Source organism: Passer domesticus, chromosome Z (assembly GCF_036417665.1).
Source record: "Passer domesticus isolate bPasDom1 chromosome Z, bPasDom1.hap1, whole genome shotgun sequence".
Lineage (NCBI taxonomy): Eukaryota > Metazoa > Chordata > Aves > Passeriformes > Passeridae > Passer > Passer domesticus.
This window is the reverse complement of record NC_087512.1, coordinates 47,687,484-47,714,861: the sequence shown is the minus strand read 5'-3', so window position 1 is coordinate 47,714,861 and position 27,378 is coordinate 47,687,484. Positions and strand designations below refer to the sequence as shown.

At 48.9% G+C, this 27,378-nt stretch overlaps 2 long non-coding RNA genes across 2 annotated transcripts; both read left to right on the top strand.

Moving 5' to 3' along the window:
• Positions 1-842: 842 nt before the first annotated feature.
• Positions 843-5,578, top strand: LOC135290928 (uncharacterized). The gene is made up of 5 exons (XR_010353754.1): positions 843-976; positions 2,548-2,668; positions 3,258-3,837; positions 4,194-4,311; positions 4,664-5,578. It is a non-coding gene; the product is annotated as an uncharacterized LOC135290928 (long non-coding RNA).
• An 18,723-nt stretch (positions 5,579-24,301) lies between these two features.
• Positions 24,302-27,274, top strand: LOC135289779 (uncharacterized). Its single transcript, XR_010352520.1, has 5 exons — positions 24,302-24,734; positions 24,865-24,985; positions 25,570-26,145; positions 26,502-26,616; positions 26,969-27,274. It is a non-coding gene; the product is annotated as an uncharacterized LOC135289779 (long non-coding RNA).
• Positions 27,275-27,378: the final 104 nt, after the last annotated feature.

Here is a 27,378-nt window from a genome sequence, read left to right as displayed (position 1 = left end):
GCTCCCGGCAGCTCCCCGGGGCGCGGCCGCTGCCGGACGGGCGGCACGGGCGCGGCCGCTTCCAGCCGCTGCCCCGGGAGCGGCCGCCGCTGCCGCCCGGGCGCCCGCCCAGCGGCTTCCTGCTGCTGCAGCGGGAGCGGACGCTGCCGGACGGGCGGGAGCTGCGCAGCCCCCGGCCCGGCCGCCTCCAGCAGCGCCCCGGGGAGCGGCCGCTGCTCGCCCGGCGCCCGCCCTGCAGCTTCCACCTGCTGCACCGCGACCGGCCGGTGCCGGCCCGGCGGGAGGGGCCGAGCCGCTTCCAGGAGCTGTACGGGGAGCGGCCGCCGCCCGCCCAGCGGGAGGTGCTGGGGATCCCGCCCTGCGAACTGTTCGGGCTCCACGGGGAGCCGCCGCTGCCGCTCGGGCGGGAGGGACCCCCCAGCCGCTTCCAGGAGCTGTACGGGGGGCAGCTGCCTCCTCTCGACCGGGAGGTGCTCCGGCTCCAGCCCTGCAGCTTCCAGCAGCTGCACAGGGAGCAGCAGCCCCCGGCCTTCGACCCACGAGGTAGGAAACCTTGCTTTTCCAAAAGGTCAGGAAAAGTGACCGCTTAAGTATTTTTCCACGAGGCTCTGTCATTCTCGGTCAGAAATTGTCAAGCCTATTAGGAAGCGGCACCTCGAAGGCTGCCAAAAAATTCTCTGCCTGCTTTTCCTGCATGCTTCCTGTGATGGTTAATCCAAGGCAGCAGTAGAGATCTGTGTCCCAGAGCCACATTGTGGAGCCTGACCAACGTGTTTGGATTCTTGCAGCCACCCCGGGCACTTCTGCACCCAGCACTCCAGCTGGCAGCGCTGCTTGTGCAGCATCGACGGCCTCCAGCTCAGGACACAACGCACCTGGGGCAGAGGGATGGCCACCAGCAGATCTCGGCCTTGCCATAGAGAAAATGATCCGGGAGATCAGGAGATCCCTGCCCGAAAGGTCTCCCTCTGCTCAGGTAACTCCATTGGATGGGTAGCAAAGGGGCTGGACTGTGAGCTTTTGATCATTGTTACATAGCTGAGAAGCAAAGGCTTCTTTAATTGAACTTACTTTGTTATTACTTAGTTATTTAATAGTTCTTGGTAAAGAAAGATTTGTAAAAGAAGAGGAAATGAAACAGTCTCCCCCCCCCCTTAGTGAGGATGAGCGTTGTGAGCCTGTGTTGGCCAAGTTTGAGTGCTCCTTTTCCTGGGAAGAATCCTTCCTACCGGGGCATTTGCGGTGATGGTTTGCAGGATTTTTGTTTGCTGGGAAGGAAGAGAAGAGTGTTTGGAGAATTGCCACTGAAGGCCAAGTGTCCCGTGCAGGGAGGGGCATGCCAGAGGTGCCTGTTCCAGCAGCAGATGTGGGCTGTGCCTCTTTTGGGTGGGAAGGCCAAGGCAAAGCAGGGCTGGGCTGCAGCTGCTGCTGCTGCTGTGTGAGCCCTGCCGGGCGTGTGGGCGTTCCCAGAGCCGTGTGTGGGGCTGGGCTGGAGCTGCAGCTCTCTGTCCTTGTGCAGATTATTCTACGTGTTGGCCAAAGAATGTCTCTCTGTCTGTTCATGTGCTGACCCAGTGCCTGCAGTACATTTATGATCAAGGCAGGGCAGACTCAAGGAGGGGAGTGGGATTTTTTGGATTTCCCACTATCATATTCTCAAGTGGGACGTCTTTTGTCTTCTGTAAACTCACACATAGCAGCTTTCAGAAGCATTTTATTCCATAACAAAAGGAAACATTGCAGGTTTGGAACCATCTTGAGAATCTTTAGGATTGTGATGGACGGGCTATTGCAGAAGAGATGAATGTTCTGGAACTGGTCCTAGTGAGAATATCTGTCTACCCAAAGGGCATTTGCAGGTGCTGCATTGTGGACATTGACTTCCTCAGTGGAATTGACACAGTATTTGATTGTCTGGCTTTTCCTTTCTTTTGGGCTGGTTTTTTTTCCTTCCATCCTGATTTACAGATTTTTGCCACTGGTCACAAATGTGATCCTGGAAGGAGCCTAGGTGCATAAATGCTTGCCTGGATCCTACACATGGGGCAGCAGCAGAGGGCTCCGAAAAGCACCACGGTGTGATGGGTTGTCTGAGCAGTGTGTGGGGGTGTGAGAGTCCCAGCAGAAATGTGTGCCTTGCGTGTGGGTTTGCAGCACAGGGCAGGGCTGGGAGCGAGCTCTGCCCTTGCTGACAGCCGTGCTGGCAGCCAGGAGAGCCCCTGGCTTTCTGCTGGCTGATTTCTCACAGCTCCTGAGATAAGCCAGGGTCAGAGCGTGAGGGCACCTCCCCCACATCCCCTCACTTGGTGCCTTCTGGTTTTCCGTGTTCATGTTTTGTCTCAAAGATCATTTTGTAAGAGCTTCAGTTTCACCTTGGTCACCCAAATCCCGAGTTTAAAAGGCTTGTCATGTGAACCATGTAGGCAGTGTCCCCCCCGTGCTCCATGTCCTTTGGGAGTGGAGAATGAGAGTTATTGTATCCCTGATGTGATTGCAGCCAAATAGTGAGTGATCTTTGGGTTCCTTTCTTTCTGTGTTTGTGCTCAGGATGATGTTAGTGTTGCCCCTGAGTCTTCAGGAGGGGAGCCTGTAGACAGAGCTGCAGCAGAGGAAATTTCATCTGACACGGAGAGCTGCAGGAACAGTTCCCCAGAGCCCGAGGAGCCTGGTAAGGACAGAGCCCCCCTTGGTTTAGAGAGGTGTGAGATGGCTGCTCGGAGCCTGCCTCTGGCAGCAAGGGAGATAAGCAGAGTTCAGCTCCTGTCTGCAGGGCTGGTGCTTCCTGGTGCCTTTAGCTCAAATCCTGCACGGGCACAACCTCCCCGAGCCCTGCCCTCCACACTTCTCCAGAGGCTCTGACACTGAGTCCTCTGCTGTGGCAAGGGAGCAGGGAATAAAGCTGGCCTTGTGGAGTTGTGTCACCAAGCTGGGTGTCCCAGTTTGGTTCATGACTCAGCTCCCAGCAGCCTTCAGCTTCAGCCATTTCAGTGGGCACTGAGGTCTCTCTGTCACTGAGACTGTCTGTGTTTCAAGCTCAAGACGTTGCTGAGGCTTTATCAGGATACTTAAATACTTTACACAGTTCAGTTTTGAAACCCTTGGAAGAATCCCTTTTCTTTAAAGAGCAGGCTTCAAATTGCCAAGTGAGAGTTTGCCTTTCAGGCCATCTTTGACAGTGCCTGCTAGAAGGACAATTGGTGCTCAAGGAACACGTGCACAAGGGCCAATATTGACTCAGTGTTCCCTTTGCTTCCCAGATCCCATGTGATCGACCTCTCCAGGAGGGCTGGCCTGTGTAGCAGGAAGAGACAGAGGGAGAGCCTGGAACATCGGGCAAGTTGAATTCCTCTGTCTCTAGTTATATTTATAGATGTATATAGTTATCTTTGTTTATCTAGGTAGTTGTATTTATAGATTTATGTAATTATATTTATGTATCTACACAGATAGAGATCTGCACAGTTAATTTCTTTTTCATTTTAGATGTTTATCGTTATAGCTTTAGATGTGTTTTTGTAGGTGTGCACGTTTTCATTTATACGTGTGTATAATTACATGTACATATATATATTTCTAAATGCATATTTCTATTTTATATGGGGTTTTAGCTACATAGATTGATATGTGTGTGAGCCTCTTTTTAAGCTCTTACCCTGGTCTGCTTCCTCGCTCACCTCTGGCTTTTCCCCCTGTGCCCCCTGTGTCCCCTCTCCCTGGGCTGGGTCCGAGCTGGCGGCCGGGCCGGGCGCAGCAGCAGTTCCAGCCCCGGATGTCCCTGGAGTGCTGGGAGCTGCCGGTGGCCCCAGGCACTGTCCCCTGAGGAGCTGCTGAAGGACGGTGAGACTGAGGGGGCTGAGGGGGCTGAGGGGGCGGTGGCTCTGAAGGAACGGTGACCCTGAGCTGCTGCTGGGGCTGAGGGCTGTGGGGCAGCCCAGGGCCATGGTGGCACTGAGGTGACAGGCAAGTGGCACAGGCTGAGGGAGTGGCGGGTCTAAGGGGACGGGATGGGTCAGAAGGGACTGAGGGAGGTGAGAGGACTGTGAGGGGCTGGAGAAGCTGAAGGGGGCTGGGGGTTTGGCGAGAGCATGGCGGGGCTGAGGGGATGGAGGGGCCAGCAGGGAGCACAGAGGGCTCCGGGACTGCAGCTCTGCCAGGCCTTGGAACCAATTCCAGAGCCTCCACTTTTGCCACAGCTGCAATGAAGACCACGAGGACCGCCGGAGACTGCCGGGAGCCAGCAGGGAGAAGCCGAGGGCCAGCAGCAGGAGCAGGGAGCGGGGCCCTGGTGCTGCCAGCCTGGAGAGGGCCCGGGTGAGGCCCCAGGGCCGGGGAGGCAGGGTGGGGCTGAGGCTGGCGTGGGCTGTGGCCGTGGGCCCTGCCCGTGCTGGGGCTGCTCAGCGCAGCTGCCCCGGCTGGCACAGGGGCTGTCCTTGGGCAAGGCAGCTGTGCCGGCAGGGCCCGGGATCTGTGCCGGCTCTGCCGGGCTGCCGGGGCTGCGGGACGGTCCCGCCGCGGCTGCGCTCACCACAGCCCGGCCCGCTCGGCTGCTTTCTCTTTCTGACCCTCCTGGGGAGGCTCTGACATTTCCTCTTCCCTGATGGAAGTGCAGCTGCTGCCAAGGGAAACGTGCCCCTACTGACTGAGTGTTCCCTTTGCTTCCCAGATGTCCCATCTGCTGTCCCTGTCCAGGAGAGCTGCTCTGCCTGGAGGAGGAGACCGAGGGAGCGGCTTCAAAGATGGGGCAGCTGAGATTCCTCTGCTTCGAGTTCCATTTAAAGAGTCTGGACTTGCACATAGAGAGGGATATGTACATATGTAGGCTTCTATTTGTATGGGAATATTCCTATATGTATGTTATTATATTTATGTTTTTATGGATGTATTACATGTATATGTATGCATATATTTACATATATGTTTATAATTACATCTATGTGTACATATATGTGTCTCAGTATACATGTATGTTGTTGTATCTGTTTAATTTCCTAGGTTTACAGCTGTGTAGGTATCTATTTGTGTTTATGCAGTTATAGGTATATGTATCTTTAAATGTTGTATTGGAATTTGTATTGGTCGATATGTCTATTTTTATATTTTTAATGTATATTGATCTATTTCTTTCTATTTAATGATATTTACATATGTGTCTAGATGTATAGCCATATGTTTGTATTGATACAGTTGGGTGTATGTTTGGATTGATGATATTTTTATACTTATAGATAAGTTTGTTTTATATATCTACTGATATATATATATATTGTATGTAATATGTAATGTTTATATTTACATCTGTAGATTTTTATACTTTTATATGTATTTATATAGATGTTATATATCTGTGTATTTAATTGCATTTCAACATGTATGAAGTGATGTAGTTGTATAATTCTATCTATTGTATTCTTAGTGTAGGGCTGTTTAGAGAGCAAATGCACATTTTTGTATTTCTGTATGGGCTGTCTGTATTGCTTGTAGTAATATGTAATAAATTAAGTCCTTAAACACCTAATTAATCTTTGTGTATAGTGAGTTGTTGCAGAGAGTGGCAATAAATAAGTGTTTCTTATCTGAAGCTGGTATTGTATATTTTTACACAGACTGGTTGTAATAATCTCATAAATTCCTGGTTTTTACCTAAATTTAGATTTGTATACTTCTGTGTTTTCAGCACGGGTGTAGCAATTTGTAAGAAATGACATTTTTCCACTGAAACTTATTTTCATGTATTTGTCCATCAGCAGTGCAGCTGTAGCAATCTGCAAGAAATTCCATTTGTCAGCTGCGATGGGGGTTTTGTGATTTGTGCTACCCCAAGCCATGAGCAGATGGAAATGCTGCAGGATTTGGGCCATGGAAATCTCCGGCCATGGCCAGCACATGCCCCACCTGCACTCAGGCTGGGCACGGGAAGCGCAGATTTGGGATGGCAGCAGAGCCACACGTTGGCTCAGCACTGGCTGCCAAGGCCTGCTGAGAAAACTCCGGGACTCCACTGGGAGCAGAACTCCTGCTCTGTGGATATGCAGATAATTCAGTCCATGTTTGGTTCTTTACAGACATACACACACAGAGAGCTGTAGGCAGTGCTCAGTAACCCGTGACATACTCGATTGTGGGAACTGAAATGGATATTTCTCTGTTTAGAGATAGGGGCAGCAGAGTGGTGCCATTCTGCAGCCATCTTGTATCAGGCAGTGGTCGCTCTGTCTAAGCAGTGCAGTTGCAGCAGTCTGTAATGAATTTCCCTTTTCAACTGACATTGGCTTTGGGGCACTTCTCATTTCCGTGATGAGCGACCACATCAATGTTTGTCCCTATTTCTTCACTGATCCTGAAGCTTTGACGAGTGTGTGACAGGCCGTGGCACCCAATTTCTCACAGGTGTGTCCAGCTGTGGGTAAGAGACCTGTCTTGTCTGTGAAACATCCGTCTGAGGGTATTTGTCTGAGAGTTGTGGTCCATCTCCAGAACCCCCTCAGGCAGCACCCTGGCTAGGGAGGGGAAAAATGTAAGGGGATTTATGGCATTTCTTCTCTTTTATCATGTATTTGCATGAAGCTGTAGCCTAAACTTAGTAAAGCAAAGGATAGACTTTGTTTGGTCATGCCGTGTGGAGCAAATGGTGCAGGAACAGCCACAAGCCAAACTGCAGGAGCAGCTTCTTTTTGGTCCTAACAGGACATTGTGTACAAGAAAGCACCACAACCTTACTGATTCACCTCTTAGGTAAAACCACAGTGGTTCACCGTGTCAAACTAGCTGGGGATGGAAATAACAAACATCCCTGGGCTGGGGCAGAAGCCTGGGAGTCACACGCTTGGAAAAAGAGAGCTGGCAAAGCCAGCCCAAGGCGCAGGCACGCATTTGGCTCCAGGCAAGAGGGAGCTTGTACTGCACAGCTCGGAGGGACTCCAGGCAGAGGAGCCGGCCGGCGGCAGGGAGCAGCTCCCGCTGTCACTGCCAGGGAAGGACTCGCAGGACGCAGGAGGAGCGGGCACATCGCGGATGGACAGCGGAGCCGCTCCTGAGCCCCGAGGTGACCCCTCCTGCTGCTGCAGTCACAGCACAGCCACCTGCCCTGCAGGCTCTCTTTGCCTTCCTAAGCCTCAAGCTGTGTCGGTGTTTTTCCTTTTCATGAACGGGCCGGGGCTGCTCGGGTACAAGACTTGAGCCTTATTGGCGGGATCAGCCTCGTTACATGGTTGAGACAATAGGCAGAGGGCAAAGCTCACGTACAGCCAGCAGCAGCCAGAGATTTCTTTCTTACAGAGCATCTTAAAAACTTTTTAGCCAATAGCATGTTGCTAAAGCTTACAGACAGTTGTTTTAACCGATTACTAAAAGTACACGTACACCTGCTTCACACAGTGCTTGCGTGTCTTCTTTTTATTAACAATACACAATGTTCCATTAGTAAGCTTAAAACTTTCTAGTATTTTGCTAAGCATATTTTCCTGCCATCTAAAAGTCTATCTTAGCCAAGCCTAAGACTCAAGCTCTTGTTTAATATCCTCACTTGCTCTACTATTGTAACATTTGCTACTTTCAGACTTTGCAGCTGCAGATAGCTCTAAGTGTCTTGGCTCTTTCTGTTTCTAAGGCCTGCTTTCCCAGCTTTCTAGAGATCTTCTTAGCTTTACTAATTCCTACACAACCCACTGCAGGAAGCAAACCTGATTACAAATGATAGCAATTATACCAGATCAAAACTTGTTGGCCCACTGCTAATACTGGATGTTTAATTTTTTAGACTGCATTAAGTACCATTTGTGTTTCCAAAGGTGGTGCTCCAAATTTAGAACCGTGCATTCTCTCCTTCAGCTGATACACACACACACACACACACACACACATATATATATTTATACACACATATATGTTTGTAATTTTCTATGTTTGTAACATCTGTGTGAAGAAAGGGTAAACTTAAGAAAGTGTACTTTTTTCACAGCAGCACAGTTCCATAGAAATTTATTTGAATTTTTTTTCTGAGGTACCCATATTATAAAGACACTTTGCTAAAACTAGTAAGGATGAGAGTTGCAGGGCTGGTTTAAAATCAAATCCAAATTTGATTTCATTCTGTGCAATATTTCCATTAAATCTGAATAATGCCCAGGACTAAAATACTAGAATTCTATTTTCTTTTTTTTCTTTTTTTTTTTTTCTTTTTTTCTTCTTTCTTTTTTTCTTTTTCTTTTCCATAGCAAACAGGGCATAGGTATAGTTTTGATTTTTAATTTAAATAGAGTAATCCACTGGACTAATTGCTACCTTGGAACTTCTTTATCATTTACAACTACCCATGGCTTTCAGGAACAGAAAGATTAAAGGAAGGGAAGAGAGCAAATCTTTTAAAGCTATGACCTGAGAGTTATTTTACATCCATTTGGAGTTATTTTACATCACTTGGTTAAATACACCATTACCTAAAAATCATGTATATATGTACTTGGTAAGAAGTATCAACTGAATAAACGCTATACATAAACAAGTTCTCATCTAATTATTTTTTGCTAGCCTCATGTTCTCTTCTTATTTAGTAAAATCAGGAAGAGAAACACTGCTGTTCTTTGAAAAATTAATCTGTTAAAATATTGACAACCCTGATGTTTGATGCAGGAGTCTACAAGCAATAATTTTAATTGTCACCAAAGAAGAACAAAAGGGACACATCATCTGTGGTAAACACCAGACATTGTTGCCAGTAGGGTTGAACAAACTATCTGTATGATGTTGTACAGCAGTTAACGTGAAGATCTCATCAATGATGGAGATAAGAGACACTGACCCTTGAGGATTCAAAGAAGCATTTGATAACAATAAGAAGAGCTTATCTTGCCCATCTTAGTTATACTTAAAATGTATTTTATAGGAATTTGATTTATACTGATTGAAAACTCATCACTTCTTGTATGTTGCTGAATAATTAATGCTGATTATTTTAGTCTCAGCCCACAGACTTCAAAGATAAACACATTGCTCCAGCTTGCAGTATGGAACTGGTATCACTTGATTTTGTCACTGAAGTATCAGGAAGTGTTGTAAATGACACAGACTGCCATGGCGAGGTATTCCCAGGATCCGGTCAGCACTGCAAGTAAACATAGGTCTGATTTGCAGTCTGGCAGCAAATTTGCTGAGAGCAAACCAAATCTCTGAAATTGCCATGGCTATAAAGGAGAAAATGTGCCAGTAGAAAAAAGCTGGATAACAGATTCGGTAAGAAATCATAAAATGACAATTAAGCAACACTATTGCAGAATTGTAAACACAAGTGGCCAGTATCATCATATCCTGTTTAGAAAGGCAGCAAAAGTCATAGTTAATCATTGCATAGTTAATTATTCTCCTCATTCATCTGGGGGTTGCTGAGGCAGCAGCAGCAATGCTGTTCCATATCAAAGATTTGTTATTGTTCAGACCACATTCTAAAATCTCTTGATTATCCACGTGCAGCATGACTTATTCTTTCAGCTAATATTTGTGCTCTTGGTAATAGGATAGTGCAGCCATGGATCGGAAGAGGCATTTTAGATCACTGATTTTATGGTTTCCATCTAGGAAAAGTAATACTAAAAAAGCTTTAACATTCTTCACATTTCATTCTTTCAAGCCATCTAAACCAAGAATCACTTTTGCCTAAGTTTTTGTCTTTGCTCTTCTGGGTAGCCCCAAGATTTGCACATGAAGGCTTGCCAAGCCTCTGATAACCAGGTATCTAGAATTTACTCTTGTGGTCTCAGCACAGCCATCTAATACTGTTTTAAATGCAACATGTCCATAAAGAGCCTACAGATACCACCCAAGACCTGCAGAGCACACATGTCCTTTTGGACAGACAAATAAAAAATGGCATCTCCCCTTAAAATTGCTCTCTAACACTCTTAGGCAGCTCCATAAAGTTTCTGTAGTGGGACTGCATGTTCTTTGCGGTCCTTATTTCCCCCACTAAAAAGGAGGTGTATTATTGTTGGTATTTAATAATTTTGGGCTGTACTTTAGTTTCCATGTGCCTGTTCCTCCATAGGAGCCGGGTGTCCAAACTGCCTGTAGAGCTGGTGGAGATCTCATCCTCGGTTCAGGTGCCTTCAAGTGGGCATCTTGTTCAATTTAATCTGCTCTGTGGAATATGTTGAGGAGCAGCCTCATTTGCTGCTCCAGAAGGAAAAAGGTCTCCCACACACACACACACACACCCATGCACACCTCTACAGACATGGGGTTCAGGGCAGGGGTCTCACGTACAGGAGATGAGCTGCTGAGGCTGAAGGTACACTCATCTTCTTTAAACAGATAAATATTGATTAGATATAGATATAGATAGATAGATAGATAGATAGATAGATAGATAGATATAGATATAGATAGATAGATATAAATATAGATATATCGAAATAGATAGATAGATAGATAGATAGATAGATAGATAGATAGATGACATAGATATATAAAGATATAGATAGATATATGAAAATTCAGCTCAGCTCAGAGGCATGAGGGGCTGCAGGAGATGTTGGCAGCTGCAGATCTGCTCAGCTGGCATTTCTGCTCTTGACTCCCAGGATAAACCCAAGAGGCTTTGTTGAGGAGGTCTCCATTGGTGGGAACACAGCTTCGTGAAGGGCACTGACTTTGGGAGTCTGACTTCTGAAACAAATGAATCCCTTTCCTGAATCACTGTGATATTTGACAGGTATGAATGGTTATAGTGACACTCACTTAAGGAGAGGGTCACACATGGATGTGATGTAGCAATAAAAACAAAACAACCACACAAGTGGAATGCACTTTCTGACTCTTTCCGGTGAACTGTCAGCACTTTTGTCCCTACTCATGTGACTGCTAGAAGAATAGAAAGGAGAACAGCAAATTCAATCTGAAGAGTGGTGTGAAATACCAAAATAAGACTTCCAGAGAGCAGAGGAATGATTGTGATTTATAAGCATGTATCTCATTTTTATTGGAGGAAACAGAGACTGATTACAAAGGATATCCAGATCACTTTAATGTTCTCTCTGTCATCTTTTCACAAAGCATGCAATTTCCAACCCACTGCAATCAGTGAGAATCCTTTCACGGACCTGAACAGGACAAATGTTTTTATCATAATAGAAGGCACTTATGCATGGATTTTTATTAAAGATGTGATAGCCAGACTTGTCTTTCTTACATTTGTTCTGGTTTTCCTACCATTCCTTTTGGTCAGCAACTTACTAGCAGACTTCAGAGATTGCTTGACATAGTTTGACACTATTTGATTCTGCCTGTATTTAACAGCACTCTGTGGACAATATTAACTGTACTTCGTGCTTTTCCCTACTTTATTTGTACAGCCTTATTTAAAAATAAATGTGAAAAAAAATACATGAAAATTTGTACAACTTGGAATAAAAGTTACAGAGTCGTAGCCATTCAGTGTATCAAAAGGGTTAATGTTTGCAGTATGGGTTTCTGTGTTTTTATTCTCAACTCTACACTAAGTTTCCTTTTGATCCCTAGATTGCTTCCTTGTCTTCTCTGAAGTGCAACCTTCTCAGGCAGGTCTAGGGAATTCCTCAATGTAAACACTCTTTTTCTCTTTAGAAAACGGACATTTTTCCTTACCTGCAAATCACAGATCAAGTCAGGAGAGGATGTTTTTCCAGTATCCTCTAACTGCTTTATTAAACACCGCTCAGAGTATTTAAGGATTGCCATCTAACACGTGAAATGCAAGTTGGTCCGTCCAGGCTTTACTCATTATGCAGCTCTTGAGGCTTAGAGGGATTATCCACCAGTTCCTGAGGAAAGCAGCTCTTGACCACGCCAATTTCCAGACCAAACAGCACCGTGGAAAATTATGTTCTCCCGTGTGTTTGGTACGTCTGCTTCCCCTGGAAGACACAAAATAAAAACGGATCTTTCAAGAGTTAAGTTTTAATAGAAGTGAAGAGCTGTTCATGTTGGTTATTGCTACTTTTGTCGATCCGTTCAGGATGGTAAGGGGAAGGATTTGGAGCTGCTGAGAGCATTCAGCTGTTTATTGCAACTTGCAGAATGAGCCGTCAGATGGGAGAGCAAATGTTTACGTACACACACAACAGGCCGTTGCTACATTTTGTGACTTCATAACTCAGCTTACAACTATTTTCTGTTATATATATTTTTAGGCTGTGTTTAGTGGAACCTGCAAAAAACCCACGGATTATTAAATGTGGTAATATTACTTGTAAAGTGTTTCCCTATAGAGAAAAGACTTTTGTACTAGATTGGGAGAGGTTTGTCTCCCAAAAATTATAATGCAAGAATTCAATTGGGATATAGGCAGGTTGTTGTAACGCAATTGTTTTGACTTCGTACTCTAATTTCTTATTTTTGTAATCCTCGAAAAATATTGATTGATCGATCAATCTATTGACTGGTTGCAGAAACCTTTGAAATGCTTACCAGGCTGGCTGAGAATTCACAAGCACACCGCTCTGCAATGTGTGCACAACCACGGCTGCTGAGGCTGCTGTGAATGTGCAGGAGTTTTTCCCAGGTGGTGGGCTCCTCCTGTCTGGCACAGCCCTGAGCACAGAAGAATTTGGGAAGGGATGTTGTGATGCCTGTTTGCAGCAGTCTCCAGCCCGGATTAACCCTGCTCTGACGGACAGGTCCCTGCAACGTGCTGGTGCCCGCAGGCGGCAGGAGAGACCCGGGCCCCTTTGGCATCGTTCCCAAAAAGGCCGCAGGACAACGGGAAGGTCGCTGTGCCCCGGGCGGCCTTTGCCGCGGGCTCTGAATTTGGGCATTGCAGGATCTCTCCAGCAGGTCCCCCGCCCTTCTCCGCAGCCGGCACGGAGCTTTGCTGAGAAGGCGGCGCTGCCCGGGGCTGAGCCGAGCCCTGCCCGGCCGCTGCCCCTGCAGCCCCGAGGCCGCCCGGCTGCCGCAGCAGGAGCCGCTCCCCGCGGGCCGGGCCTGCTCCGGCCCTGCAGCAGCTCTCAGGAGCGCCGAGCGCAGCACACGGCATCGAGCCCGAGCTGCTGAGCTTCCATCCCTGCTCCTGACGCTCCGGGGCAGGCTGGGATCCGCGGGCCGGAATGAGCGCAGCAGCTGGGACGCCGCTTTTATCCGCGCTTGGGGCAAACGGGACCGTAGGAAAAGTGTCACTGGCAGCTGTCATTTGTTTGGCCGCTTGGACCGTGAGGAACGCATTTGTTTCTAAGCGCAACCTCATTTGGCTGCGCCATTTCTGGGAGATACAAAAAGTATTTTACATGAACCTAAGAAAATAGTTTGGGTGTTATCTGATGTGGACATGATGCTACATTTACACAGTCCTTATTTTACATACCAGTGGCCTGCCTCAAAGAACCTATGACTTTGCAGATATTGTTTCCATAATTTTGTATCTTTCAGAGGAAGCAGCACAGTTCATCTGAACTAAGTCCTTCCTTACACTTAAGAGAAAAAACAGGTTGTGTGAGAGCTCTGCTAGCTGGGAATGTGTGAAGGGAAGCATTTAAGACACTGCTATGGAAAGTGCAGGCTCTTTAAGCACACGTTAGGGAAAAGAGCTAGTATATATGCTCATTTATGAAGATAAGTACCAAAATCTGAATTTTTCCTGTATTATACTCAGCCCCCAATATGTTTTGGAATTGTACTTTTCTCTGTATCCTTTCATGCAGGCGTCACTGGCAGTGACGTGTTCTGTGCTCAGTGCTGCTTTGGCTGGTTGGTTCGGGGAGATGCCTTTAGTTTTATGGCACACAGGGGTCTAAGGAGGGTGTGCGGGTGTCCCTGTGCTCTGGCACCAGCTGAGGTGCAGGAGCACTTCCAGGGCTGCCTCCAGGTGTGATGAGCTGGAGTTAAAGCTGTGCCTTCTGCTGAGCAGCTGATACGACCTCTGACCATGAACAGCTGGGCCTGATATAATAAATAGAGGTCTCTTCCTTTCTTACTAAGACCCAGAGTCTGATAAAATGGGTTCTTCATCCTTCTGAGACCAGTGAATACCAGGGTTCATTTCCACAAATTCCCTGCTTTATCTGCTTTATACCTGCCAGCTACATGAGCCGTAATATCCTGCTGCTCAGCTTCCTCCAGAGACATGGTTGCTGCTTTGTGTGAGGAGCTGCGAATCTTGACTCCATGTTTCAGAAGGTTGATTTACTATGTTATGATATATATTACATTAAAATGATATACTAAAACTATACGAAAAGAATAGAGAGAAAAGGATTCATCAGAAGGCTAGAACGGACAGCAATGGAATGAATAACAAAAGCTCACGACTCTCAGAGAGTACGAGCCAGCTGCACCTGTGACTGGCCATTAATTAGAAACAACCAACATGCACCAATCACAGATGCACCTGTTGGTAAACAATGTCCAGACCACATTCCACAGACATCAGATAGTTAATTGTTTACATTTATTTTCTGAGGCTTCTCAGCTAGAATAGGAGAAAAATCCTAGCAAAGGATTTTTCATAAAATATCATGGCTACAGAGAGAAGCTCTCATTTCTTTGGAGAAGGGCTCTTCACTAACAGTTTGACTCACAAGTGGCTCACTGATGTCTCTCTAACTCCCAAGTCGTTTCACACCTACAGTTGCCTTTCGGGGATATACCCTGATGCTCCTTTGATTTCTGTGGGATCCTCTTTGCCTACCACTTTCAGGAATGACTTAGAAGAGGCACATAAAAGATTCAAGGTAAGGACTTCTGTTTTCTACTTCATCCTGGGTCATTTCATTTGAAAAGTTTTCGACTTGGATTTTCAACAGTGAATTGCCATTGGCCCAGGCTTCAGGATCTCTCAGCACACTCCTGTTTTCAACATGGAAGTTTTTACACTCCAAAATAGTATCTTTCACTGAATTTTACTAAAAAATTGAATGGCTGAAGAACCCTCCACTTCATGGTTTGGCTTCATGAAAATTCCATATTGATCCAGAATAAAGTGGATTTATTTGGATACCCCTGAAAACTCCATGCCTTCCTTCTCCCCTTCCTTTGCTCAATGCAAGGAATATCACATTTCTTATGTCATGATATTTGCTGCCAAGGTCTTTGTTTGAAGATCACGCATTTAGTAATGTTATGTTAAAATCATCTGCTCTGGAATCCCTGCCCAACTTCAAAACCCACACACTCCATTTTTAACTCCAGCTGCACCAGACCTAGACAGCTCTTTCACCTGCTTTCTCGGTTCTAATTGACCGGTCCTTTCTCTCTTTGATCACCGATTTGGTCCAACAAGACTAAAATGCAATCATCCTTTGAAACATGGTGCCCTAGTCGGCATATTTCATGTTTTCCCATTTATTAGGTATCAAGACTTAATTCTGACATGGAATAAATACAGACCTTCAGCTTTAAGAGGCAGAGAACATGAATTCCATTCAAATTGGCTCATATTAATATTTATTTCATCTTCAGAGTGACTCATTAACTGTTTGGAGTTTGGATAAGCAATTAATGTGTCAGTGACTCTGACAGACAAGGAAGAGATGGTTGTGAGCACGCAAATAATGGCTTGCTTAGCCATGCAGCATTCTCTGCAGTTTTAAAGAGAATTTAATTACATTTTGTGAGCTTTAAAGAAGCAAACGGAGGACAAAAGTCTTTAGATGTTTGGAAGTATCATGTAATTTTGCAAGCGTTAATGTGAGAATCTACAGAGGATCCAGCTTAATGATACATGTAGTTGTGGATTTTTTTTATTTGTTCACAGGTATGTTTGTGTAAATAACCACATGTAAAGGAATGTTTCTAAGGCTTTACAGGAATATTTAAATCTGATGTATATTCATGCTCTAACTTCTACATGCTGTGGAAAGAACACAAATGCCTATACAGCATGATTTCCTTCTACAAAACTCTTTTCCCCTACTCATTTCCAACTTGTTCCCTGCTCTTCTTGGGTCAGTCATGGTCTCGATACCTGTGCATTATTTGCTGCCATTCTACAGAACCCAGTGGAGATGCGTGGGCTGCACAATGATGGGTGGATTTCTCTATTTCCACACCTACATATTGTCATGGATTTAATGCTGCTTCTGCTCCTCAAGTCTCTCTATGTCCATTTATCTACTGCTATTGCTCAGGGCGCAGCGTACCTGGATCTTTTCAGCTGCAACAGAATTGTCTTAGCAAACATCAGTGTGAATGCTGTGCAGATACCCTGTAGCAGGGGTTTAAGAGAGCTGCATCATACAAAACAAGAACGGTGTGCATTTTTAGGAGAATCTGAGGAAGAGGGGATGTAGTTCTTGCACACTGGACAGCAGCTCAAAGTGCCTGTTGTTACAGAGCACTCTGTAGATCGTCCTGTGCTCCTTTGTGCTCGGCCTGAGGTGCCACGTGCTGGTCTCTGGGCTTGTACGTAGCCGAGGACATTCCCATGGAGGGCACTCTACAGCTTCATGAATGCACAAGAACTTTGGGACACAGTTCAGCCTCACACACTTGCAAAACCCCCAAACTAAAGTAAAACACCACAACAAACCAAAAAGCCCCACGCAAAACAAGAACCCATGGAAATGTGTTTACAAGTTATAATCAATTGTCTCGTGAAACCTCCGTTCTGTAAGCTAAACCACTGCCAACGTTCAGACAGAAGGACAAAGGGAGGTTTTAGCAGGCCTGACGAAGTTTTGGTATGGATGGAGCCTACTGTCCCCCCATGAGAGCCTGCTGGCCCTGCCTTTCTGTGTGGATGGACGGCACACCCCGGCCGTGCGGAGCAGCCTCCTGTGCACCTGCAGTGGGCTCAGCAGCAGCTCAAGCCACCCTCCCCCTGCACTGCCCAAGGGCTGCTCTGGCAGCGTCCTCAGCTCTCTCTCGGCCCCTTTCCCTCCGTGCTGCCCTGGCAGCTGAAAGCCCAGCTGGCCGAGGGGGTGCCTGAGCTGCCAGCCTCAGCTGGGTTCTGCTGCTTGAAGACTGGAGCTGCCACGCTGGGGAACCCACAGCTGAGAGCTTCACTGGAGTGCAACAAACAGAGGGCCTGACAGGAGGGAAGGGGCCCTGAGGTCAGGCAAGAGATGAAGGAAAAAGGGAACGGAAAAGAGAGAAGAGAAAATTCACAGGGCTTGATACTTAAATCTTCCCTGCAAACTTTGCACACAAGTATTGTCCTGGATTCCCAAAAGATCAATGGTGTCTGAGTTTATTATTAAACAAAAGAGATGAAAAAGAATATTGATTAGTTGTTCATTGGCTGTTCTGGGCACTGACCATGTTGGGATCTGAAGGAAAACGGAGTCTGTGACCATGATACTAAAAAAAGATACGTATGCGTATAAAAATGTGGGAATCAGAAACACCACATAAAAAAGCAAAAGATCAAACAAATTCTGGCATTTCCTGATGTTGAAAGTAATGAATCTGTGCTACAAGTTTGCTAAAGTTCCTGCAGGTACGTGAATATGCAATGCAAGCATGAAAAACGTCAGAATGGCATTTTCAAAAACACTACACCTTCACCATGTGCTAACAGTTTTCCAAACAGTTGGAGACAACAAAAATATCAAAATATCCAAAAATTCGGGAAGCTCTCAGATCCTTTCATCTCAGTCTAATCCTGAAAGAAAATCTAAGTTATGTGTCTCCTGAAAAATAGGCATATTTACATTCTAGTAAATGAGACTTTTTTTCTTTTTTTTCTTTTTTTTTTTTTTTTTTTTGCCTAACACTGGGAAAAAAGCAAGCTCTTTCTTGTGGCATAGAATGGTAGCAGAAAGAGGAGTTTAATAGACTGTATTAAGAGCTTCATTTTTCTTACTTTTTGCTGGAATTGCCTAACTCGAAACAGCCAGAATTGCTCTAATACACTGAATGTCCTCAAAGAGAGTAAGAAGGACAGGAAAGTACAGGTCAGTCAGCCTTGCCTCCACCCCCTGGAAAGGTGAAGGAGTAACTAATCCTGGAAACTGTTCCATACAAATGGAGAAGTTGATTGGGAGTAATGGTTAACCTACCTGATGCCCATGCTAGGACAGGCAGATTGATGGAAATGGGTGGAGCAATGGATGATGCCCACCGCAGCTTTACCCAAGCCTTTGAGACACTCAAAGCCTACAGCATCCTTAAACACAAACTGCCAAAATGCCCAGACAGGAAGGCTGAAAAACGGATGAGGACTGTCATCAGTGGCACAAAGCAGAGCTGGAGGCAAGTCGCGTCTGCTCTGACGCCCAGGGGCTGCTCCTGGGGCAGATACTCTTTGATGTCTTCATTCACGGCCGGCCTGGAGGAGCAGTTTACCCTCAGCAAGCCTGCAAACAAAACAGAGCCGGCAGGAGCAGGGGATAGCCCAAATGCTTGTGACATTCAGAGGGACCTCGGCAGGCTGAAGAATTGGCCTGAGGGGAATCTGATGGAGTTCATGGAAGAGAAACGAGAAGTCTTGGAGCTGAGCAGGGATAACCGCAGGCATCAAGAGCTGCAGGAGGCTGACTGCCTGGGAAGCAGCTTCTTTATCTTCCTTGCCTTGCTGGTTCGGGGCGTGCTGCAAAGCAAAGGCAGGAGGACGATGGCAGCCAGAGGCAGAGGGGGTTTGCAGCTGGCCGTGCCGTGCGGAGCCCGGCCAGCGCCGGGAGCCGCCCCGCCCGCGCTGTGCCCGCGGCCCCGGCTCCGCCGCGCTCGTCCCCGCCAAGTCCGGCCCGCGCCGGGGCCGCTGAGAGATTCAGCTTCGAGTTGTATTAGAGTGGAATCCATTCACTGAAGGTTTCTGGTGCAAAGATTGAGGAAAAAAGGAGAAAAGTTTAATTTCTGAAAGCCATTTAGAGTCCTGGAAGCCTTGTCTAGAGATCTATAAAGCTAAAGCCTCACAAAACCTGAACCTACAACATCCCCAAATGGATTGATAAGGTATGGTGGGCACACCTCTGCTGTTTTCAGAGTCAATGAAACTGACAATGAATGTCTGGGAATTAGGAATGCCAACCCAGATTTTATCTCCATTACTCTCAGAACACCTTAATGAGGCACTTCAGGAACTGAGCACTAACATTTTCACTCTGCTCTATTTACTTTGCATTTGAATACAGGCTGGTAGGAGAAGAGATCTGACTTTAATTTCTCCCCAAGTTACCTGTTGCACTTTCAGGTTAGGAGTACATGTAAAAAGCAGCTAATCACTCCATCTATCCATGAATGTTCCACTGCTGAACTGACACACAGAAACATCCTTTTTCCTCTTTGTACCTTCCCAAGTGGTGTCTTAACTAGCAGGAGATTTGTGTAAATCACACAGAAAATCACCAAAACTTTTGAAATTAACACTCAATTCCATGATAAAAGCTTCTGAGAAAACGCTTGACAGGATCACTGAACAAACTGAAACTCGGAAGAGAAACATGCATTTTAGCACTGATCAAGGGGAAATAAAAAGAAATGCTGTAAAATTTCCAAGTGGAAGATAAGGAGAAAGACAGGAAGCACAGGAAGAACAAGGCCCTGTCAGATGAGCTGTGGAAGGTAACTTTGTGCCCCAGCTCTGTCAGAGGACGTTCCCCGTCATTGGTGCAAGCAGCTGGAGACAGAAATACTGCTTGATTTGGGGGCCACAGTCTTGGTAAGTGCAGAGGTGGTTCAATAACGTGACATGAGGGAGTTCCCCCAGAGCAACTGGGATGCCTGAAAGAAGTGAACAGCTCACCACAGCCCGGCCCCTCGGCTGCTTTTCCTTCTGACCCTCCTGGGGAGGCTCTGACATTTCCTCTTCCCTGATGGAAGTGCAGCTGCTGCCAAGGGAAACGTCCCCATACTGACTCAGTGTTCCCTTTGCTTCCCAATGTCCCATCTGCTGTCCCTGTCCAGGAGAGCTGCTCTGCCCAGGAGGAAGAGACCCAGGGAGAGCCTGGGAACATGGGGGGCTGCAATCCCTCCTGATCTAGTTCTGTTTGTGGATGGGTACAGTTAGACTTGGATAGTTACAAGTGTAGGGATATTTACATACATTGACTGATATTTGTGTAGACATCTGTCTATGTGTATTGTTATATTGATGCATGTAAGTTGATCGGTTTACATCTGTAGTTATATTTACATACTTGTACAGTTGTGTGGCTGTGTAGTTTTATTGCTGGGGTTGTATGGATTTTTTTATTGGTCCACTGATATTTGTATATTTATAGATAGGTTTGATATGTGTATATTATATATGTCATATATGTAATGAAATATGTAATACATTTCTACATCTATATATTCTTATGGATATATATGTATTTACTTCTACTTAAATATATATGGAGTTGCATAGTTCTAAAATTGTATTTATTTAGTTCTGGATCTGAAATTCTTTAGAGAGGGATATTGATGTTTCTGTATTTGTATATGGGTTGTACAATTGTAGTAATAGGTAAAAAATTTAATTGTTATACTTCAATTCATATTTGTGTACAGTGAGTTGTACAGAGTTGCAATAAAATATTTTTTTTAACTGAAGTTGGTATTTGTATATATTTACAAAGCACAATTCTCGCAAAAAAATTACATTTTAAACTTAAATTGATATTTGCATGTTTATACATTGGCAGCACAAGTGTAGCAATTTAAAACAAATTTCATTTTTAAATTTAAGGTTTTTTGCATATTTGTACATTACTAGTGCAGGTGTAACTATTTGCAATAAATGCAGTGTTTCTATTGAAAGAAGTGTAGATTTGTGCTGCCCAAAGCCATGAGCAGATGGAAATGCTGCAGGATTGGGCCATGGCCAGCACATGCCCCACCTGCACTCAGGCTGGGCACGGGCAGCGCAGGTTTGGGATGGCAGCAGAGCCACACGTTGGCTCAGCACTGGCTGCCAAGGCCTGCTGAGAAAACTCCGGGACTCCACTGAGAGAAGAACTCCAAGCAGGAGCCACCTGGAGAGGACAAATCCACCCCCCATCCCACGGGCAGCTCTTTAGGAAGAGCTCCAAGTGTCCCCCTGAAGCTCATCCCAGAGCCCAGAAGCCAACAGGGATCCCGAGCCAGCTCCGCTGCCTTTGGCAGCACTTGGGCAAATGAGCTGCAGCAAGGGGGAGGCAGCAGTGACTGGGACTGCTGCAGGCTGGGGATGAAGGAAGGGCCACGGACACAAGTGCTGAGATGCTCCAAAATCCAGAAGGAGGCTGGAGAACTGGGAAGGAACAAGTTCTGAAGGCACTGAAACGATGGAAACCCCTTGTGTGAAGTTCCCTGAAGGAACTCCCAAGGACACGGATGCTATAATAAGTAGTACCAGAAGACACAAATGCAGTAACACCAGGAGATGGTCTGTATGACCCACAGGCAATGGCTTAGAAAAAGACCAAGTCTATATTTTATATCTTCTGTTTATTATAGTATCTATATTAAAATATATAATATGTAGTATATAGATGATGAATTACATTTATCATAAATTCATATGTGTTGTGTGATACATTTTGATATGTTTTGATAAATATTTTTATTTCATATAGTTTTGATATATTCCTCCAGCCTGGAGAGTGAAGATGTACAGCAGTCCAAAACCTTCTGCCCACACAGCAGTCAGCCCCGGCTGTGTGCATGCACACCCACCCACTGTCCTTGCTCTCCTCAGCACCTCAGGGCTGCTGTTTGCACAGAACTGGGATGAATTTAACTCGACAGAGCCACAAGTGGGCTGTCCAGCTTGTCATGAACACTCATGTGGCAAGGAACAACACAGAGCTCTTACATCACATTATCACATGTCCTTTCATTCCTGCTGGGCACTGAGGAACTCTCAAAAGCACCAAAGACACAGAAAAGAGGTGAAAAAACTGGTATCATGCTACTGCTGGTATCCTCATGGAGGAAAATCTGTTGGGTTTCTTAAGGTTGTAGTTTTCCAAAAACTAGGAAAAAATCCTACTGCTCAGCACCAGTAGCTCAATTGTGAATGATTTTCTTGACTTGGCAAAGCTAGGATGTCAACAGTGGACTCCGTCCTTGGTTCAAATCACCTGCCCTCACCTGCAGACAAAAGCACCACCACCAGCAGAAGCTACATCAGTCAATTTTCTCAAAAAGCTGGGTAACATTTTTGAGAAGAAAGAAAAACATGTCAGACTCTGTGGATTAATGACAGGACTCTGTGAAACAGTTGCAAAGCAAAGGGCAGCAGCTTCTCTCTGGGACACTCCTTGTGCTCCAGGGCAGCCGGGCTGTCCCAGCTGCCCAGGACCCGGCGCTGCGTGGGCTCTGCAGAGCTGCACAGCGGGGAGGCAGCTTCGGGCACCTCAGCCCCTGGCCAGGAGTGGCTTCTTGCTCTGGAGGGCTCCCTGGGGGCAAATGCAGACTGCTGGCCTTCTGCTCTTGGCCCTAGCCTGGCCTTGCAGGGCTAATCCTGTTCCCTGTGTCACAAAAGTTCCCAGACTGAAATTTGTGCTCCAACATGACAGCCCCAAAGTCTGTGGCGTGTCAGGAAGCTCAGGAATGAACCTGCAGGGCTCGGAAAAGCTGTGCGTCCCCCAGAGCACAAGCAGTTCTCCAACAAGACTTCAAGGCTGAGGGACAAAGCTTCCCCCTTCAGCTCTCCACAGCAGCTCTAGGGAGTCTCTCTCCATTGTGAAATCTCCTTTGTCAGTCTACAGTGACAAGAGCTGGCTGCAGGAGGCATTTGCATTGGAACTCTCCCCAGATGGGGGGAAGAAGAGGTGATTCCTGAGGAAAGAAAAAGGCAACACTGTTTGGGAAAACACCAGCATGAGTTCACTACAACTCCAGGCCAGAAATCCCTTGAATAAAGCAGCATCCATCCATGGGGCAGCACTTTAGCTTTGAAATCAATCTGACAAACCTGCTGCCCCTTCCTGCTGCTGTAGCTGACTCTAAATCACGAGAAATGTGCCAACTCTGCCAAAGACAGGCAGACACGGTGAGATAAAAAGAGCCAGTCTGCTGAAAAGGAGACCAAATGAATGTTTTCTAATGCCCCCTTCTCATCCTTTCCCCAGCCAAGCCAGAGCAATGTCCTTCCTCTCTGTCACCGATGGTGACCCAGGCACGGGATGCACAGTGGGGACAGAGCCCGCAACTGCTCCCAGTGCCTTCGCCACGGGCTTCCATTGCCCTGAAATGCCGTGCCGGGCGCTGCCCTTCCGTGCCGTGCCGTGCCGTGCGGAGCCCGGCCAGCGCCGGGAGCCGCCCCGCCCGCGCTGTGCCCGCGGCCCCGGCTCTGCCGCGCTCGTCCCCGCCAAGTCCGGCCCGCGCCGGGGCCGCGCTGGGCGCGAGCGCAGCGCCCCCCTCCGGCCGCGCGCCGCCGGCGCAGCCGCGGCCGTTGCGCCGCGGGCGTTGCGGCCACAGGCGGCGATCGGAGCCATGGCGGAGCTGCCGCTGCCCGCCGGGCTCAGCGCCAGCGCCTTCCCCGCCAAGCTGTGGCGCCTGGTGAACAGCCCCCGCGTCCGCTCCGTGCGCTGGGACAGCCGCGCCCAGGGGCTGCTCGTCGACCGCTCCCTCTTCGAGCGGGAGCTGCTCGGCCCGGGCCCCGCCCCCGGGGGCGGTGGCGCTGGGGCGGGGCCGGTGCCGCGCCCCTTCAGGGCCACGCAGTTCAGCAGCTTCGTCCGGCAGCTCTACCGCTACGGCTTCCGCAGGGTGCCGGGCTGGCTCGGCGCGGCTGCGCCGGGCGATGCCGGGGGCTGGCTGCACTTCAGCAGCCCCTGCTTCCGCCGCGACCGCCCCGACCTTCTGCTCCGCCTCCGGCGCCGGAGCGCGGCCGACAGGCGGCGGCCGGCGGCGGGCCGGGAGGGCCGCAGGCGCCCGCCCTGCGGCTCCCGGCAGCTCCCCGGGGCGCGGCCGCTGCCGGACGGGCGGCACGGGCGCGGCCGCTTCCAGCCGCTGCCCCGGGAGCGGCCGCCGCTGCCGCCCGGGCGCCCGCCCAGCGGCTTCCTGCTGCTGCAGCGGGAGCGGACGCTGCCGGACGGGCGGGAGCTGCGCAGCCCCCGGCCCGGCCGCCTCCAGCAGCGCCCCGGGGAGCGGCCGCTGCTCGCCCGGCGCCCGCCCTGCAGCTTCCACCTGCTGCACCGCGACCGGCCGGTGCCGGCCCGGCGGGAGGGGCCGAGCCGCTTCCAGGAGCTGTACGGGGAGCGGCCGCCGCCCGCCCAGCGGGAGGTGCTGGGGATCCCGCCCTGCGACTTGCTCGGGCTCCACGGGGAGCCGCCGCCGCCGCTCGGGCGGGAGGGACCCCCCAGCCGCTTCCAGGAGCTGTACGGGGGGCAGCTGCCTCCTCTCGACCGGGAGGTGCTCCGGCTCCAGCCCTGCAGCTTCCAGCAGCTGCACAGGGAGCAGCAGCCCCAGCCCCCGGCTTTTGACCCACGAGGTAGGAAAAGAGTTGTAGCCTTGTTTTTCCCAAACGTACTTAAAAGTGACCGTTTGAAGTATTTTTCCACAAGGCTCTGTCATTCTCAGCCAGCAATTGTCAAGCCTATTAGGAAGGGGAACCTAGAAGGCCAAAAAATTCTCTGCCTTTTTTTTCCTGCTTGCTGCCTGTGATGTTTGATCGAAGGCAGCAATAGAGCTCTGTATCCCAGAGCCACATTATGGAGCCTGACCAATGGGTTTGGATTCTTGCAGCCACCCCAGGCACTTCAGCATCCAGTGCTCCACCTGGCACTGCTGGTGCAGCATTAACAGCCTCCAGCTCAGCCCGTAACACACCTGAGGAAGAGCAGTCACCAGCAGTGGATCTTGCCTTTGCTGTGGAGCAAATGATCCGGGAGATCAGGAGATCCCTATCTGAAAGGTCTCCCTCTGCCCAGGTAACTCCATTGGAGGGGAAAGGAAGAGGCTGGGCTTACATGGAGAAGAAGAGAAACTTGCATCCCTGATGTGATTCCAAGAAAATACCAAATGATCTTGAGTTTTCTTTCTTTCCATTGTTCTTTCAAGGGCAATATTAATGCTGTGCCTGAGTCTTCAGGAGGTGAGCCTGTGGACAGAGCTGCAGCAGAGGAAGCCTCATCTGGCACGGAGAGCTGCAGGAACAGTTCCCCAGAGCCCGAGGAGCCTGGTAAGGACAGAGCCCCCCTTGGTTTAGAGAGGTGTGAGATGGCTGCTCCGAGCCTGCCTCTGGCAGCAAGGGAGATGAGCAGAGTTGAGCTCCTGTCTGCAGGGCTGGTGCTTCCTGGTGCCTTTAGCTCAAATCCTGCACGGGCACAACCTCCCCGAGCCCTGCCCTCCACGCTTCTCCAGAGGCTCTGACACTGAGTCCTCTGCTGTGGCAAGGGAGCAGGGAATAAAGCTGACCTTGTGGGAGTTGTGTCACCAAGCTGGATGTCCCAGTTTGGTTCATAACTCAGCCCCACCAGCCTTCAGCTTCAGCCATTTCAGTGGGGACTGAGGTCTCTCTGTCACTGAGACTGTGTTTCAAGCTCAAGACTTTGCTGAGACTTTATCAGGATACTTAAACACTTTACACAGTTCAGTTTTGAACACTTGGAAGGATCCCTGTTCTTTAAAGAGCAGGCTTCAAATTGCCAAGTGAGAGTTTGCCTTTCAGGCCATCTTTTACAGTCCCTTGCAGAAGGACAATTGGTGCTCAAGGAACATTTGCACAAGGGCCAATATTGACTCAGTGTTCCCTTTGCTTTCCAGATCACATGTGACCGACCTCTCCAGGAGGGCTGGCCTGTGTGGCAGGAAGAGACAGAGGGAGAGCCTGGAACATCGGGCAAGTTGAATTCCTCTGTCTCTAGTTATATTTATAGATGTATATAGTTATCTTTGTTTATCTAGGTAGTCGTATTTATAGATTTATGTGATTATATTTATCTATATAGATAGAGATCTGTACAGTTAATTTATTTTTGGTTTTACTGGTATATCGTTATAGCTTTAGATATGTTGTTGTAGTTATAGATGTGCACAGTTGCACTTATACCTGTGTATAGTTACATTTACATATATACATTTGTAAATGCCTATTTGTATATGGGGGTTTAGCTACGTAGATTGATATTTATATACACCTTTTTTTAACCTCTTGCCCTGTTCTGCTTCCTCGCTCACCTCTTGCTTTCCCCCTGTACCCCCTGTGTCCCCTCTCCCTGGGCTGGGTCCGAGCTGGCGGCCGGGCCGGGCGCAGCAGCAGTTCCAGCCCCGGGTGTCCCTGGAGCGCTGGGAGCTGCCGGTGGCCCCAGGCACTGTCCCCTGAGGAGCTGCTGAAGGACGGTGAGACTGAGGGGCCTGAGGGGGCTGAGGGGGCGGTGGCGCTGAAGGGATGGTGACCCTGAGCTGCTGTTGGGGCTGAGGGCTGTGGGGCAGCCCAGGGCCATGGTGGCACTGAGGTGACAGGCAAGTGGCACAGGCTGAGGGAGTGGCGGGTCTAAGGGGACGGGATGGGTCAGAAGGGACTGAGGGAGGTGAGAGGACTGTGAGGGGCTGGAGAAGCTGAAGGGGGCTGGGGGTTTGGCGAGAGCATGGCGGGGCTGAGGGGATGGAGGGGCCAGCAGGGAGCACAGAGGGCTCCGGGACTGCAGCTCTGCCAGGCCTTGGAACCAATTCCAGAGCCTCCACTTTTGCCACAGCTGCAATGACCACAAGGACAGCTGGAGACTGCCAGGAGCCAGCAGGGAGAAGCCGAGGGCCAGCAGCAGGAGCAGTGAGCGGGGCCCTGCTGCTGCCAGCCTGGAGAGAGCCCGGGTGAGGCCCCAGGGCCGGGGAGGCAGGGTGGGGCTGAGGCTGGCGTGGGCTGTGGCCGTGGGCCCTGCCCGTGCTGGGGCTGCTCAGCGCAGCTGCCCCGGCTGGCACAGGGGCTGTCCTTGGGCAAGGCAGCTGTGCCGGCAGGGCCCGGGATCTGTGCCGGCTCTGCCGGGCTGCCGGGGCTGCGGGACGGTCCCGCCGCGGCTGCGCTCACCACAGCCCGGCCCGCTCGGCTGCTTTCTCTTTCTAACCCTCCTGGGGAGGCTCTGACATTTCCTCTTCCCTGAAGGAAGTGCAGCTGCTGCCAAGGGAAATGTCCCCATACTGACTCAGTGTTTCCTTTCCTTCCCAGATGTGCCATCTGCTGTCCCTGGCCAGGAGATCTTCCAAACTTCATCTGCAGGCTCAGAAGAACCGGTGTCCTTTGGCCACCCTCAGTTCCCTCTGAAGATGGGATCACCTGCAGAGCAGAGGGGACCAGCTGCAGCTCCAGGCCCAGCTCTTGCCGGTCACAGCTGAGCCTGTGGCAAGCTCCAGGAGCTGCTGCCATCTCCCTCCCTGTTGGTAGCTCACTCCCTCCAGTCCCCAGGCCCTGCCCATCCACCTTTTTCCCTCCCAGCTCACCCCTTCGCTTTGCCTTCCCTTATTTATTAAACAGTTTGGCTTTTTCATTTGACTCGTGGATCTGTCCATGGAGCTGAAGCAGCACAAATTCTGAGCCTGGGGACACGCAGGGCCCTACTGCCGTTCTCTTCTACGCCG